Below are 14,480 nucleotides of genomic sequence, written 5' to 3' on the forward strand. Positions count from 1 at the left end.
TTAAATCACAGGGAAATGCATTTGTGTGATAGATTTTACAACTTAATGACTCTCTAAACCTGGCATATCTTTTCATCTTCTGTGATGCAGGCATTTTAAAAGTCCCGCACAGCTGGGCATGTGGCCTACTCTTTGAAGTGATAGCCACCAGGATCTTCATTGAGGTTGATTCTACATGATGACCTTTCTGCTCTGGTGAAGAATTACTTTTCCACATTCAGCTCCAAGCAGAACTGAAACTTGGGTTCCAAATAGTAGTTCACCTAACACTATATTTACCCTTGACAACCTGTCAGTGTCTGTCCCCAAAGGCAAGGCTCTACCGTCATGTTTACTTGAAAGTAATCCCAGTTCAGCAAATTCTTTCTTCTCCCCACAATTGTCTCTTTATACTAATTTCCCTGCCACTTGCGCTTCTCAGAGTTAATTACTTCTGTTCATTTGTGGTAACCAAGTAATGAATCGTTTGCCAGGGAAGGAGGAGGCCAGTTGGCAACCCTACTCAGGAATGCTGCAGTACCAGTGAAGTGTATAAGGAATGTACAAAATTTTTAAAAAATTAAAAATATGTAAAATAAATTCTGTCTTTAATGTTGTTGCAACACATTTTAAAAAGAGTTGGTTTTTATATGCCAACTCTCTCTACCACTTACCACAATCACCTTCCCTTCCCCTCAACAGACACCCTGTGAGGTGGATGGGGCTGAGAGAGTGTGACTAGTCCATAGAAGACACCATTTTTCTATAAATGTATCCAAATGTATTTTAAGGTCTTTGATTAATGTTCCTGCAAAATATTAGTCTTGATGAACGAGCTGTTTTCCAGATGTGGGCTAGTCAGATATATAGATAGAGCATTCTGGGACTTCTAGCAGCAGCAATGTGTAGCCTTGCCACACCAATCAAAATAGCAATTAATTCTAGATCCTTATTGTCTATTCTATCTGTCAGACAGTACAATAAAATAGCCATAGACTCTTGTGAAATATTTTTATCAGTTAATTTCAAAACCAGTTCTAAATCCTGCCCCCAAAACCACTGGATTTGGGGACATGACAAAAATATATGTAAGAAAGCTACACACAGGAAAACACATCTCCAGCTTGTGTTGGAATATAAGTCATAGCAATTAAAGAATAAATGGTCACATGGAACCAACCTTGGAGGGAATTCTAATTTTAGCCCTATCCATAGAGTAGAATAAACATACTCGCCTTACCATGGAGTTCTAATAGTGCTTAGGAGGATCCTATAGAATAGGGGTGTCAAACATCAGGCCAGAGGGCTGGATCCGGCCCCTTGAGAACCCTTAGCCAGCCAGCCGGCAGGGCAGCTGCACACACAACCTCACTCTCAATCTGGGCTGGCAAGGCATGGCCCGGCCCGACCAAGTGACATGTCATATCCGGCCCTCGTAACAAGTGAGTTTGACACCCCTGCTATAGAGTATTTAGTCCAGTGTTCAATATAGAGTATAGCAGTGTACTGCTATAGAGTATTTAGTCCCCGTTTGTTGTTGTTATTTGCAAACTTGCACTGATGTCTCTGGGATCAGGTATTGTGTAGTAGTAGGACTGTATCACCCATCTGAACTCCAACTTTGAAGTAAAGTCATGTTGGCTCTTGGTGCAAGTGTTATGCTGACTGAAAAAAGGCACTCTACGAAATCAGAAGATAGTAATTAAATGTGTTCCCCCCTCCCCACTCGTAAACCTAAGGCACATTGTTTCCCTGTCTTGATTTACCTGGGAAATTTATATATTGGGTTTTGGATGGAGTTGAGAATAGCATGGCTGTACACGTGAATTATGTCAGCACAAGGAAACACCCCTTTCCCCTTCTAAATAGGTCATACGATTGGAATTTGGCTCCAGCTCAAAGTGACTCAGCGAAATGCAGCACGATTAACAGTACATCATTTCTAGTAAGTTATCTCCCAAGGTCTATATTCCTTTCTGCTGTCTTTCAGAGGAGATAAAGTCCTGCCACAATACATCTATCATGTGATAGCATAACACAGTAGATGCAGCCCTTGGACAAAGCCAGCACCATCTCTTCCCGCCTTTGATGACCCCCAAAATTGTAATCTGTAACAGCATTATATGATATAGATTAGAGAGTGATCAAGATACAGAAGCAAATATTTATGTTCCAGACTTAGTCGGGATTTGACTTCAAACTTCTTTCTTATCAGTGGTATCAGTTCTTCTTTCTCAAATGTTTTAGTTGGTTAAATGTTTAATCACTCATCCCTGAAAGAACTTGTGTTGTATTTCCATGACATGCTGCACCATTTGCTACTATTGCCCTGATGTGGTATAATGGTGAAGGATTTCTATTCCTCCTCCTAGGATTTCTTCTATGACATCCCACAGAGATCAGTCTTACCCACCATGTTGTTGAATAGTTATATGAAGCTTCCGAGAGAGATTATTCAGTGGGGTTGGAGACTGATGTCATCAGTATGTAAATGATACTCTTCTGTTTCTTATTTGCATTTTAATCAGGGAAGTCAGTCGAGGCCCTGAACTAGCGTTAACCAGTCCTAAACAGATGGTACTGCTTCAAAGTTTATGAAAATTCAATTAGCCCAAAATATGGCTGGTCATCTTTTGACAGGTGTGAACGTGATCAAGAAAGAGCAGGTAGCATCTCTGCTCCAACAATTACACCAGCTGGCAACTGGTTTCCTGGTGCAATTCCAAAGAACATAAAAGTGTTTATTAGTGAATGCTAGATTATGTAAAATAATCACCTGAAACCAAACAGAATTTGTTATAGAATAAGTCATTCTTGCTGCAACATTCCAGTAATGTGCACACCTTCATTCTTGAGAACTTGCACAATTTCTTTCTGTGTATTTAAACCTCACCCAGTTTCATCTCCTTGTTCCTTATATGTACTGCCTTTAGTTCATCAAACCATCTGACCCTTATTCCAATTGCTTTAAGAGCAGAGAGAGCACTGAAGATTGGTTTGTTTTTTCCCCTTATCCCTGCTTGATCTGTATACAAATGGTGAAATTCTCATGTCATGCTTTGTACAATTTATCCGAACGCTGAACCATCCTATAATATAACAGATAAACAATCTCTGTGTCTACAATGAGCTTTGATCATGGAAGGAAAGTGGGGCTAAATGGAATCATACTGTAAAGAAAAGGATTAGGTTTGCATTGCAAGACTACCAGTGCAATCCTAAACAGAGGGTCTCCCCCCCCCATCAAGACTCCATAGGTATTTAAAACAAGAGACATTCAGAGGTGACTTGCCATTGCATGCCTCCACATCACACCCCTGGTATTCCTTGGAGGTTTCCCATCCAAATACCTGCCAGGTTGAGAGTGTGTGACTTGCCCAAGGTCACCCAGCAAGTTTCCATGGTAGAGTGGGGATTCGAACCTGGCTTTCCAAGATCCTAGTCCAACAATTTAACAACTGCACCAGTTATGCCCTTCTAAACCCAGGGGCTGTGGCTCAGTGGTGGAGCATCTGCTTGGCATGCAGAAGGTCCCAGGTTCAATCCCCGGCATCTCCAGTGAAAGGGACTAGACAGTTAGGTGATGTGAAAGACCTCTGCCTGAGACCCTGGAGAGCCACTGCTGGTGTGAGTAGGCAATACTGACTTTGATGGACCAAGGGTCTGATTCAGTATAAAGCAGTTTCATGTGTTTAAGTGTGTTAATGATAGGACATTCTGGAGGACATCGACTCAAAGGGTTGCTGGGAGTCGGAAGTGACTTGACGGCACTTAACACACACACACCTTGCAAGATTGTTGTAAGGATGACTGTGATCCTGTTTGTGTAGCAACTCGTGCACTCTAAACCACTAGTTAAATGCCAAGGAATATTACCATTAAGTAATATTATGGCGTACAAAAACTGGGCAGGTAAAGGTGCCTGCCTTTCTTTCATTGCATGCTGAGTAGCAAGTGTGGCATATGGATCTGAAAGATGTGTAGCCCCAGGTTGTGATAGAGCCCCATATCTATTAATCAAGGCACTGACTTTCACAGGCATTAAATTTGCTTGCAAATTTGTCCTGCTAAAGAAAGAAGGTATGTTCATGATCTGTTCTATGGCAACCAAAACAGTGATACATAAATAATTTCAGGTTGCCACAGCACACCCTTCCACTCCTCCCTTTTAATAGAGGCTCTGAGTTAGAACATTTTGTTACGTAAGGATGCGGACTATATTCAGACCAACAATAATTATTCCAGTTGCATCACTACCTATTTATAACACCAAAGGCACCAGGCACTGAAGTTTGGTATGCGTTGTCCAGAGAACAAAGGGGGATAAAAAAAACCTGTTAATCCAAAGTGATTCAACAATGGCTTTTCAAAGAGTTTCTTCGTTATAATTACACAGGGTGACTGATAACTAGTGCTTTGTGGGCCTCCAGTATTAATGCTGAGTTCTAATAATAGATTTCTAGGCCTGCACATTAAAATTATTAAAGGTCAGAAGCGTACACAGATGGTGGTATAAATGGTCTGGTTTTCTGCCCAAACACAGTAACACCTGATATCGCAAAATAGTATTGAGTTTTGCTTAGAATGTGTGTAATGATGGAAAATCCTGGCCCCTCCTCTTTCCAATAATACCAACACAGTGGGAGAAGCATGTGCTTGCAATTTTCTGGGAGGAAACCTATGATCTGATTATCAGCTGGTCTGAAAGTTAATGCTTAGCATTCTTTTTGGAGCACTTAATCGCATGTGTGAGAATAACTGTGACTCTGTAGAAGGTTAAAATTCTTTGAGCATTCCCACCCAAGAGCCCTGTGACATCTCTCCAAAGCAATATAATTCAGGTCAGCTCCAGCATATCAACAGGAGTCTTATGGCCCCTTAAAGACTAAAAGCACTAGATTCCAACATGATCTTTAGTGAAGTAGAGCCCACCTCTTCAGATGTAATGGGCGAACCTTCACAATGGCTGAAATCCACTGGAGTATTTCTGTAGAATAGATGGAAGGATTTCCATCCACAGAATGCACCTTTCTCACTTCCCCCTCTTGCAGCAGCCCAATATGCTGCCCAAATGCTGCCTCTGAGTGACAGGAGACCCCCCCCCCCATTCCAAAAACAGCATTTCAGGGGGCATTTTGGGCTGCAGGCTGCAGCAAGAGTACAGGGGGCAGGCCTGTGGCCAGACATTTTTGGTTAGGGGATAGGATTACCAACCTCCAGGTGGTGGCTGGAGATCTCCCACTATTACAACTGATCTCCAGGCAACAGAGACCAATTAACCGGTAAAAAATGGCCGCTTTGGATGGCGGAATCTATGGCATTATACTTCACTGACATCCTTCCCCTCACCAAACCCTGCCCTCCTCAGACTCCACCCCTAAAATCTGCAGGGATTTCCCAACCCAGAGCTGACAACCCTATTAGGGGAGCAAATGAGTACAGTGTTGGGCAGCCCATATTTATTCATTTATGGCCCATCTTTCTCACTCAAGGTGGATTACATGGTGTAAAACAATACAGTATAATCAAACTGCACAAAAGATTGAATAAATGTCTAAATAAGTAAGTCAAGTGGCGTATCAGGCAAAAATGGTTCAGATTTAATAGGAATATCAAATTCACATGTTGTGTGTGTATATATGTGTGTGTGTTAAGAGCCATCAAGTCATTTCCAACTCATGGCGACCCTATGATCAATGTCCTCCAAAATGTCTTATCTTTGACAGCCTTGCTCAGATCTTGCAAATTGAGGGTCGTGGCTTCCTTTATAGAGTCAATCCATCTGTTGTTGGGTCTTCCTCTTTTCCTGCTGCCTTCAACTTTTCCTAGCATGATTGTCTTTTCCAGTGACTCTTGTCTTCTCATAATATGTCCAAAGTACAACAGCCTCAGTTTAGTCATTTTAGCTTCTAGGGTCAGTTCAGGCTTGATTTGTTCTAAAACCCACTGATTTTTTTTGTTTATATATATATATGAGAGAGAGAGAGAGAGAGAGAGAGAGAGAGAGAGAGAGAGAGAGAGAGAGAGAGAGAGAGAGAGAGAGTCCTTTTATAAGCAATAAATACAAATTATCAAACTGTTCAACAGTGTGCATATGTCCCTCAGAGGAAATTTATTATCGGAAGTGTAAGATGGTGAAGGATAGGGAGAAATAATGAATCAAAATACATAGCCTGATGTTAGGAACTGTGGATGCTAACCTTGAGGTCTACTCAAAGTAATGAAGAACTTCAGCATACTTAAAATTTCGGGTAGTTGTGCTGGCTTACTGGAATATGAATTCAAGAGTAATAGTAATGTATTTTCTTTTATTACAACAAGTAAGCAGTCTAAAATAGTGAGCAACCCACCATCACTTATTTTTTCTCTTTTTCTTCAGGAAATATGCTAATTTTAAAAAAGGGGGGGAGAAAGGTGTTTCAGGGCAGGTTGGAAAAAACCATCTCCAGTTGTTGTTTTTTAAACAATATGTGGTACAAGAGGTACTATCAAGTTAAATTGTGTCAGAACACGTAAAACAGACCTCATGTTCTGCACAAAGAGCTACTGGGACATAAAAGCTGGTAATGGCTGTTCTTCCAGCCAGGATGTGTGTAATTAGAGCATTGGATCCAGAAGAACCAGGTTTGAGTCCATACTCTGACTTTCTCAGCCTCACCTACTTCACAGTATGGTTGTTGTAACCCAGTAACCCTAGGTCCAACTTGAAATCTGTTTTGCATCATACAGTTTAATCAAGTCTGTGTCACACCTTCTCCATTCCACTTCCTCCTCTCCTTTTTTTAAAGCCAATTACAGGCTGGGGCTTCCAGCATGGCCAACATACTGCTACCATCTCACTGAAGAAAAGGGTAAGGAAATTTATAACTTCACCTCCTCGTTATGTGTTAATCTTAATAAAATATATCACTCTAATATTGCCATCATTGCCATCAATGCATAGATGCTGACATGATTGCGCAGGAATAGGGTTGCCAACCTCCAGGTACTAGCTGGAGATCTTCAGCTGATAGAGATCAAATCACCTGGAGAAAACGGCCGCTTTGGCAATTGAACTCTATGGCATTGAATCCCCTCCCCAAACCTCGCCCTCCTCAGGCTCTGCCCCCAAAATCTCCTGCTGGTGGCGAAGAGAGACCTGGCAACCCTATGCAGGAAATATGTCTACTAAGGTATCCCAATTGAAGTTATTTGTGAGCGATTTCTTGTAACCCAGTAACTCTCATTGTTTTTTTCTGACAGCTCCTGTGGTCATGAAATGTGTGTAAGGCAGGAGAATGCTGACTTCACATGTAGCAGTGAAGGCATCAAAAGTTGCAACAGCCACAAGCTGGCTTGTATTATTGTGAAACACTGCCCTCTTCTCTTTCTCTTTGCTCTGAGTCTGCTACCTCGACTGCCCCAGCCCACCTTTGAAGAAGTGAGGGTGGGGCGAATTTTGCCTGCTGTCACGAGAATGAGAGCAAAGTGCTGGGCATCGTCAGGCGATGAGGGGTGGAGCCAAGGGAAGGGATATTAGGGACTGGGTTGGGCCGACCCTCCCTCTTTGGAAGTCGAACAAAGGAGACAGAATGAAGGAGTAACCCTCAGACCAGGACTGGGGCTTCAGTGCCTGGCAGGAACCTGGGACAGGAACTCCTTGAGGGGTGCCGCTATCCTTTACCTATAGACCTTGCGGCTAGGGTGGATTGGACGTGGCACACCTCCCTCGAGCACTAAAAAGGCTTGGCAAGGAAGAGCAAGAGCCGTACCACACGTGACGGCTCAGAGCCAGGGTGGGTCTCGCCCTAAGAACGGGGATGCAAAAAACAAAGAGGCCTGACTCTTCAGCATCCCCTCAATGGCCCGCACTGCAGTCAGTTATGGGGGATGTTTTGGTTGTGTGCGCTGCAGATCCCTCTTGAACAATAAAAATAAAGTTGGCCCTTTTGATTATCCCAGCTCTGGTGTCAGCTCTCGTTATTACGCATCCGCGGACAAACAATATTTACCCCATTCTCTCTCTCTCTCTCTCTCTGATTTACTCTAACCTGATTTTACTCCCCCCACCCCCAAACGTCCTGCTGCAGACTTTTAAAATCAGGGTTCTCCAGCCCACTAATTCTGTTCTAGTCACTCACATAGAAGATTCACACTTGGAAGATTTTTGACATAGGGGCTGCACCCACTATGCTGTGTCAGAATTTCAAAGGTGTCCACAGGCTCAAAAAGGTTGGGAACACTTGGTGTAGTGGTTAGAGTGTTGGACAAGGATTGGGCAACCCAGGTTCAAATTCCCACTCCAGTTGAAAGGAGCAGGTAGGTAGTAGGTGATGTGATGTGTACCAGACTAGCATCTGACAGACATGTAATGTATCCTTTGCAGAAACCAGGAGTAAGCATTGACAGCACTGGGCAGACTAACCATAAGGATGTGCACCCACACCACTAGTACTTGAACCACTGTATCTGTATCTATCCATCCATGTTAATCATTGATCTGCTCAGGAAAAATAACACCAAAATCCAATACTGCAAATTTCTGATTTGAATGACCAAGAAATAACATCAATGAATCACTCCTCCAAACAACCAACCCCTCGGCTGAGGACATTCAAAATACAAGTCCCTTTCCAATCACCTTACTACAGACAAAGAGAAGCGCACTATTTTAGTGTTACATTGATGTATTGCAATAGCGCATGAACAGACATTTGTTTTAAAGGGGGCAGTGGCAATGTAATGACAACAGCAGACTCTCTTCCAACAATCTATATGATTTTTGGCAAGTGGGGAAGAAAATAGCTGACCCCACAAAAACTCCAGGTTGCTAAAAATTAATGAGGTGTGGAAGGAACTCTGAAAAGCTGAATCCATGGCTTGAGGATTGACTGAGTGGAAAATGAGGAGTAAGTGGTCCATGCGGAAAGGGTCTATATCTATTTAAGCCACGTGGGGTGTACTTAACACATGCAATTTCAATTTCAATTATCACACAATGCTGAATGTCATAAGATATCCATGGCAACTGCCTGCTTATCCCTGTAATATGGTCTGGGTTTTAAGAGCACCTGCAAATTAATGATCAGGGAACAAGAAAGCACGCATTGGGTTATGAAGTCAATCAGGCTGGGAATGGTAGGACAGAAAACAGTTTTGACATAGATGAGCAGTTTTGACATTGTAGCCAATTGCCTAAAGATTTGCTGGCCGTATTTGGTGCTAGAACTCAACCTAGGCATGTGATTTAATTGCTTAGCCCCCTAATATATATGAAATGAGATTAAATGGAAGTGCCCCTGAACATGTTCGGAATCCATTTTCCTCACCACTGATAAGCAGAGAGTGTTGTGTTAGGGCGTTGCTTCAGATTTGAGTGCTTGCATCTGGTTTCCTAGAAATTAAACATTGGTGATTTGCCAAGTGGATCCCTTGTGTGTTTCAGCCCAGTGCTGTTCCTCAGAGACAACATGAAAAAAGTATGGTCTTCTCCATTCCAGCCTTCTAACACAGTCCAGAGGTACAAGAATACCACCACAAGCTACATAGGTTTCCAGCTAAGTCTGAATTGTGTTCCCCTACCATTTTCAAAGGAGGTAAGGATGGTGTCTGATTGTTAAAAAGAGATGTGTCAGGACTCAAGCTGGCAAGGAACTTAGCCATCTGCCACAGAAGGGAGCAGTATGTTTTACCTCCAAGGCCAAAATTCCATGTGCACTTTCAAGAGAATTAATGCTCACTGAGGAATTTTCTTTTGCTTCAGTGCATGCAGATCACCGTTGCTTGCATGCTATCTTTCCCCGTCAAGTCGCTTCTGACTCATGGCGACCCTATGAATCAATGTCCTCCAAAATGTCCTATCCTTAACAGCCTTGCTCAGGTCTTGCAAATTGAGGGCTGTGGCTTCCTTTATAGAGTCAATCCATCTCTTGTTGGGTGTTCCTCTTTTCCTGCTGCCCTCAACTTTTCCTAGCTTGACTCTTTTCCAGTGACTCTTCTCATATTATGACCAAAGTATGACAGCCTCTGTTTAGTCATTTTAGCTTCTAGGGTCAGTTCAGGCTTGATTTGATCTATAACCCACTGATTTGTTTTTTTGGCTGTCCATGGTATCCGTAACACTCTCCTCCAACACCACATTTCAAAGGAATCTACTTTCTTCCTATCAGCATTCTTCATTGTCCAGCTTTCACACCCATACATAGTAATAAGGAATACTATGGCATGAATTAACTTGATCATGGTGGCCAGTGACACATCATTAAAGTATTGGGGTGGGGGAGGGGAATCCAAAATGTGAACTCTGTGGAAGAAATGGTGGTTGGAAATGAAAAACATCCTTCATGATTTGTACACAGGTGATATGAAAAAGGCTGCAAAGTTGAAAGGCAACAATAACTCATCCTCCTACGTGATCTTCAGCCCTTTTAAAAATCCGATACAAGCACGCTTAAAACTGCTACACATGTATATTGATGGGGCAAGAGGCTCAACAGCTCTTTAAGTGGGTATGTGTGAAATCCATCCAACGACAGGTTGCAATTGTTCAGTGATGGGGAATGGAACTCAGTAGACGTTCAGGATTATTTTTCTTTATTACACAGTACAATATTATATAACTTTATTCTTTTCTTTTCTTTTTTAATCACAGTTGCCATAGATGAGGAGATGAACTAATTGGGTGTGGAACTGTTTGTAGAGACAAGAGATCCCCACCCCCCCTTACACCACTGCCAATCTTATTTGCATCCATTAAAAAAACAAAAGCAAAACTCCATCCATTAAAAAACACACAGCTGGAAAGAGTCCAGCTGCTTGGCTAGGCTCAAAGGAATGAGGAAAGCATTGATGTAATTGTGGGCGAGGAGGTACCCTCACAATGTTGTTAAATTTTATCCTAGTGAAAAAAGGATAAAAGCGATGAACATGGATCAGTGCCATAAACAGAGACAGAAATATGCAGCGCTGGATTTCAGTGATTCATACTCATTCATGCCATGCAGTCCACACTGAGAATGGTCACAGATCTAGTGATGCGTATGTATTAGGATTATTTAGATTGACTTCACCCTATACAAGATCAGGTTCCACTTGTTGTTTATGAATAGATTGCTTGTTCCTAGACAATGCTACTCTGGCCTCTCTTTCCCCCCATGAACACTGTTTTAAAGTATCTATGCTTCACGCGTTTGAGCATTTTGTACACTTCTGATGAGTAACACTCCCTGCTCTGTGTTGCTTGAAAAACTGCTTTCAGCCAGTGTATCAAGCAGGGACATGTATGGTGGCATCCCACTGTCGAAGAAAGCACATGTTTTGACTGTGCTTGGACCACAATATCTATATGGGTTGTGTATGTGTGAGGTTAATACTGCAGCTCAGCATTTGAATGACATCATCTAATTCTGTTTATTTTTGCATCACACCTTAGTTGATGGTAGAGGTTCTCAGGCAAGCAAGATGAGACATTTTTCTGTGATAAAAAGATTTAGCTGGGTGAAACTCAGTATAAAGTAGGTACTGAATTGTAGGCTTTTGCTCCAGTGAATGATATGGGAGCATGGGACTGCAACATTGCTAAACGTCAACTGGTATGGACTTCACTAGTCCCTAGGATGATAGAAAAGCAGGGTATAATATGAAAAAGCAGAGTATAATGTTTTGTTTAAAATGAAGAGTGAATGAAGCACAGGTTGAGGTCAGGAGGTGAGGCTGTGGGTTTAATTCATGCTCCATTAACTCCCCTACCATAATTTGAGCACTAGGACCAACACTAGTATATGAAAGTGTGGCATCTAGATGGTATCTCTGCCTGCTTCTGGTTAAGAACTTTCTGGTTTAAAGCACAATTGACAACTCTTGAATATAAATGCAAGGACATGCAGCCTGATCCTATGTTTGTCTATGTTGGCAGTAGTCCCACTGAATTCTATAATGCTTCCTCCCAAGTAATAAGATTATGAATGTGCAGTCAGATCCTATGCAGTCATAGGGTTGCCAACTCCCAGCTGGGAAATTCCTGGAGATTTGGGGGTAGAGCTTGGGGAAGGTGGGATTGGGGAAGAGGAGGGACCTCAGCGGGGTATATTGCCATTGAGTCCACAATCCAAAGCAGCTATTTTCTCCAGGGGAACTGCTCTCTGCTCTCTGGAGATCAGTTGTAATTCCACGAGACCTGGAGGTTGGCAACCTGCAGAGTGACATGTGTCTAGGTCAAATATCGGTCTAATTCTACTTGGGATCAGGCTATTAGGCCTAGTTGTAGGCGGAAGCTCACATGGCAAACCTATATCTAAGCTGTACAAATGGGGATTCATGATTAAATGCTGTCATACCAGAATAAAATTTGCTGCACATAAAATAACTAGCAGGATAAGAAGAAGTGGTCCAGCCTTCTCCCGGCTAGTTTTCTATATGTAAAAATCTTGTCTTGTGGGGGAGCATTCCAACAGTTGAGCCATCTGGCGTAATTTCTATTTATTTCAATGGGATTTCAGAGTACAAGAATGTTAAATAAGACATTGCTTTAAAATGTTGCTTTGACTATTCTGCATAATTTTACATTTACTTTGTGATTGAATTGGAGAGTTAAAGATATCCATAACTCGATCAGAATACCAAACCAGGCCTTTTCTAATAGATGTATTTAGATAAGATGCTACTAGGTTCAGCCCTGAAGGTTCATATGTTTTGTACTGATCCTCCTCTTCAGCAGTGATTCATTTTGAATCACTGTTGAAAATATGAATTAGTTGGAATTAGGCATAATTAACTTTACTACCACCTTCCACTTGTGAGGGGGAGAAAAAAAAGAGTTAATAAAACTTTGAGCTATCTTCCATTAGAAGTTTGTTGGAAATAATTATATAGTGTTGAATAGTTATGAAATAAATTGAATTGTTCTATTTTATTGTTGTTAACTGCCTTGGAGATTTCTTTAAGGGGCTGGTATTCACAGGATATACATGTTTTAAATAAATATAGAAATAATTCTAGTTCTGGTGGAGTCTCCAAGGGGCAAACCAGGCAAGATCCTGGGAGATTTGTGATCAGATCTCCAGCACTATTTTCTTCATAAACAGAAGCTGTGGAAGATTCCAATTCAAATGGGTACTGTGGCATGGTAGTTAACACCTCCAACCTGTTTTTAGCCTCAAATGCCCCCAGCTAATATTTAGCCCTTTGGGAAGAACATGCAGAAACCATAAAGGCAACCTGCATGTTTTCTCCAAGGAGGCAAACAGCTGCTGCAGGGGGCTGTTTTAGGCTGGGAAAATAACACTGGCGAACTCTATGAGTTCAGATCCAAAATGTTTTCCCCCTAGCTGCTATTTAGGGAGGAAAAGCATCCTGGAGATTCAGTGATTGATGTGGGGTGGGTGGGTGAGGGAGGAAGTTGTGAATTTCCTGCATTGTGAAGGGGGTTGGACTAGATGACCCTGGTGGTCCCTTCCAACTCTATGATTCTATTATTCTATTATGTTCCAGAACTTCCAGTGTCCTGTCCGGATTGGCCTTGGTCCATTGCCAGCTGCTGTCTGCATCGGGAACCTGCATAAGGAAAAAAGTCTCAGGGAAGATACCAGCCACAATACCTTTGTCAAAAGCAGAGCAAAGGCGGCGAGATGCAGGTTGCTCAGGAGGACTAACTTTTAGGCATATCTGTACACACGGAATGAGAAGGGCATGATTTGCAGACTGCAATATATCTCTTTTTCCTTCCAGTCTTTACCCAGAATACTTGTTTCCTGCCTAACAGCACAATCCAATGGTTCTAGTACAAAACTAAATAAAAAGGGAAGATAGGGAGAACCCCTCTCACACCTCTATGGAAAGTGAATGCCAGGATGTTGGGTTCCAGTTGAAAATACTGGTCTAATTAATACAGTATTTTGGAACAGCAAGTTTTTCAAAAGTGCAGCCTTTTCCGTATCTAGTGACTGCATTGCTAATGGACAAGAATGTTTCTCAACCACTCCAGTTATATCCAGCAACATTCTCACGGCTTTTTCCAGACCCCACTCACTCTATACAGAGCTTCTGGTAGCACTTGTGGTTATTAGCTAGGGTCTTGGATGTATATATTTTTTATCAACAGTCATTGGAGGGGGAAGAAACCACAAGCCATGGCGCTGACCCCTGTAGCTGCAAGCCCCTATGCAGCCATATGTCACCTTGAGACAGGAAAACCAGAAGAACAGAGGGGATGGCCATTGGGACCTCTGGAGGCAGGGAGAGGAGCCTTCCGAAGCCCCCTCTGGGGTTTTGTGTTCTGCTTTTAACAATCTTTTGGATCTCCTGAAAAGGGGAAGGGACAACAACGACTTCAAAGCTAGGAATTTACATGTCCTGCAAGCAGCAAATATTCAGATTTATGAGGACGTGGATTTGTTTCTGCTGCCTAAGGACAACTGCAGAACCAGAGTTTTTTTCTGAGCGTCCAGTCAACTTGGGACGTAGAAGAACCTGTACATCTGTATGGATGCTGGATCCTTCCACGGTGTACTCATCATAGAATCATA

The sequence above is a fragment of the Euleptes europaea genome, chromosome 1, assembly GCF_029931775.1.
Source record: "Euleptes europaea isolate rEulEur1 chromosome 1, rEulEur1.hap1, whole genome shotgun sequence".
Classification (NCBI taxonomy): Eukaryota; Metazoa; Chordata; class Lepidosauria; order Squamata; family Sphaerodactylidae; genus Euleptes; species Euleptes europaea.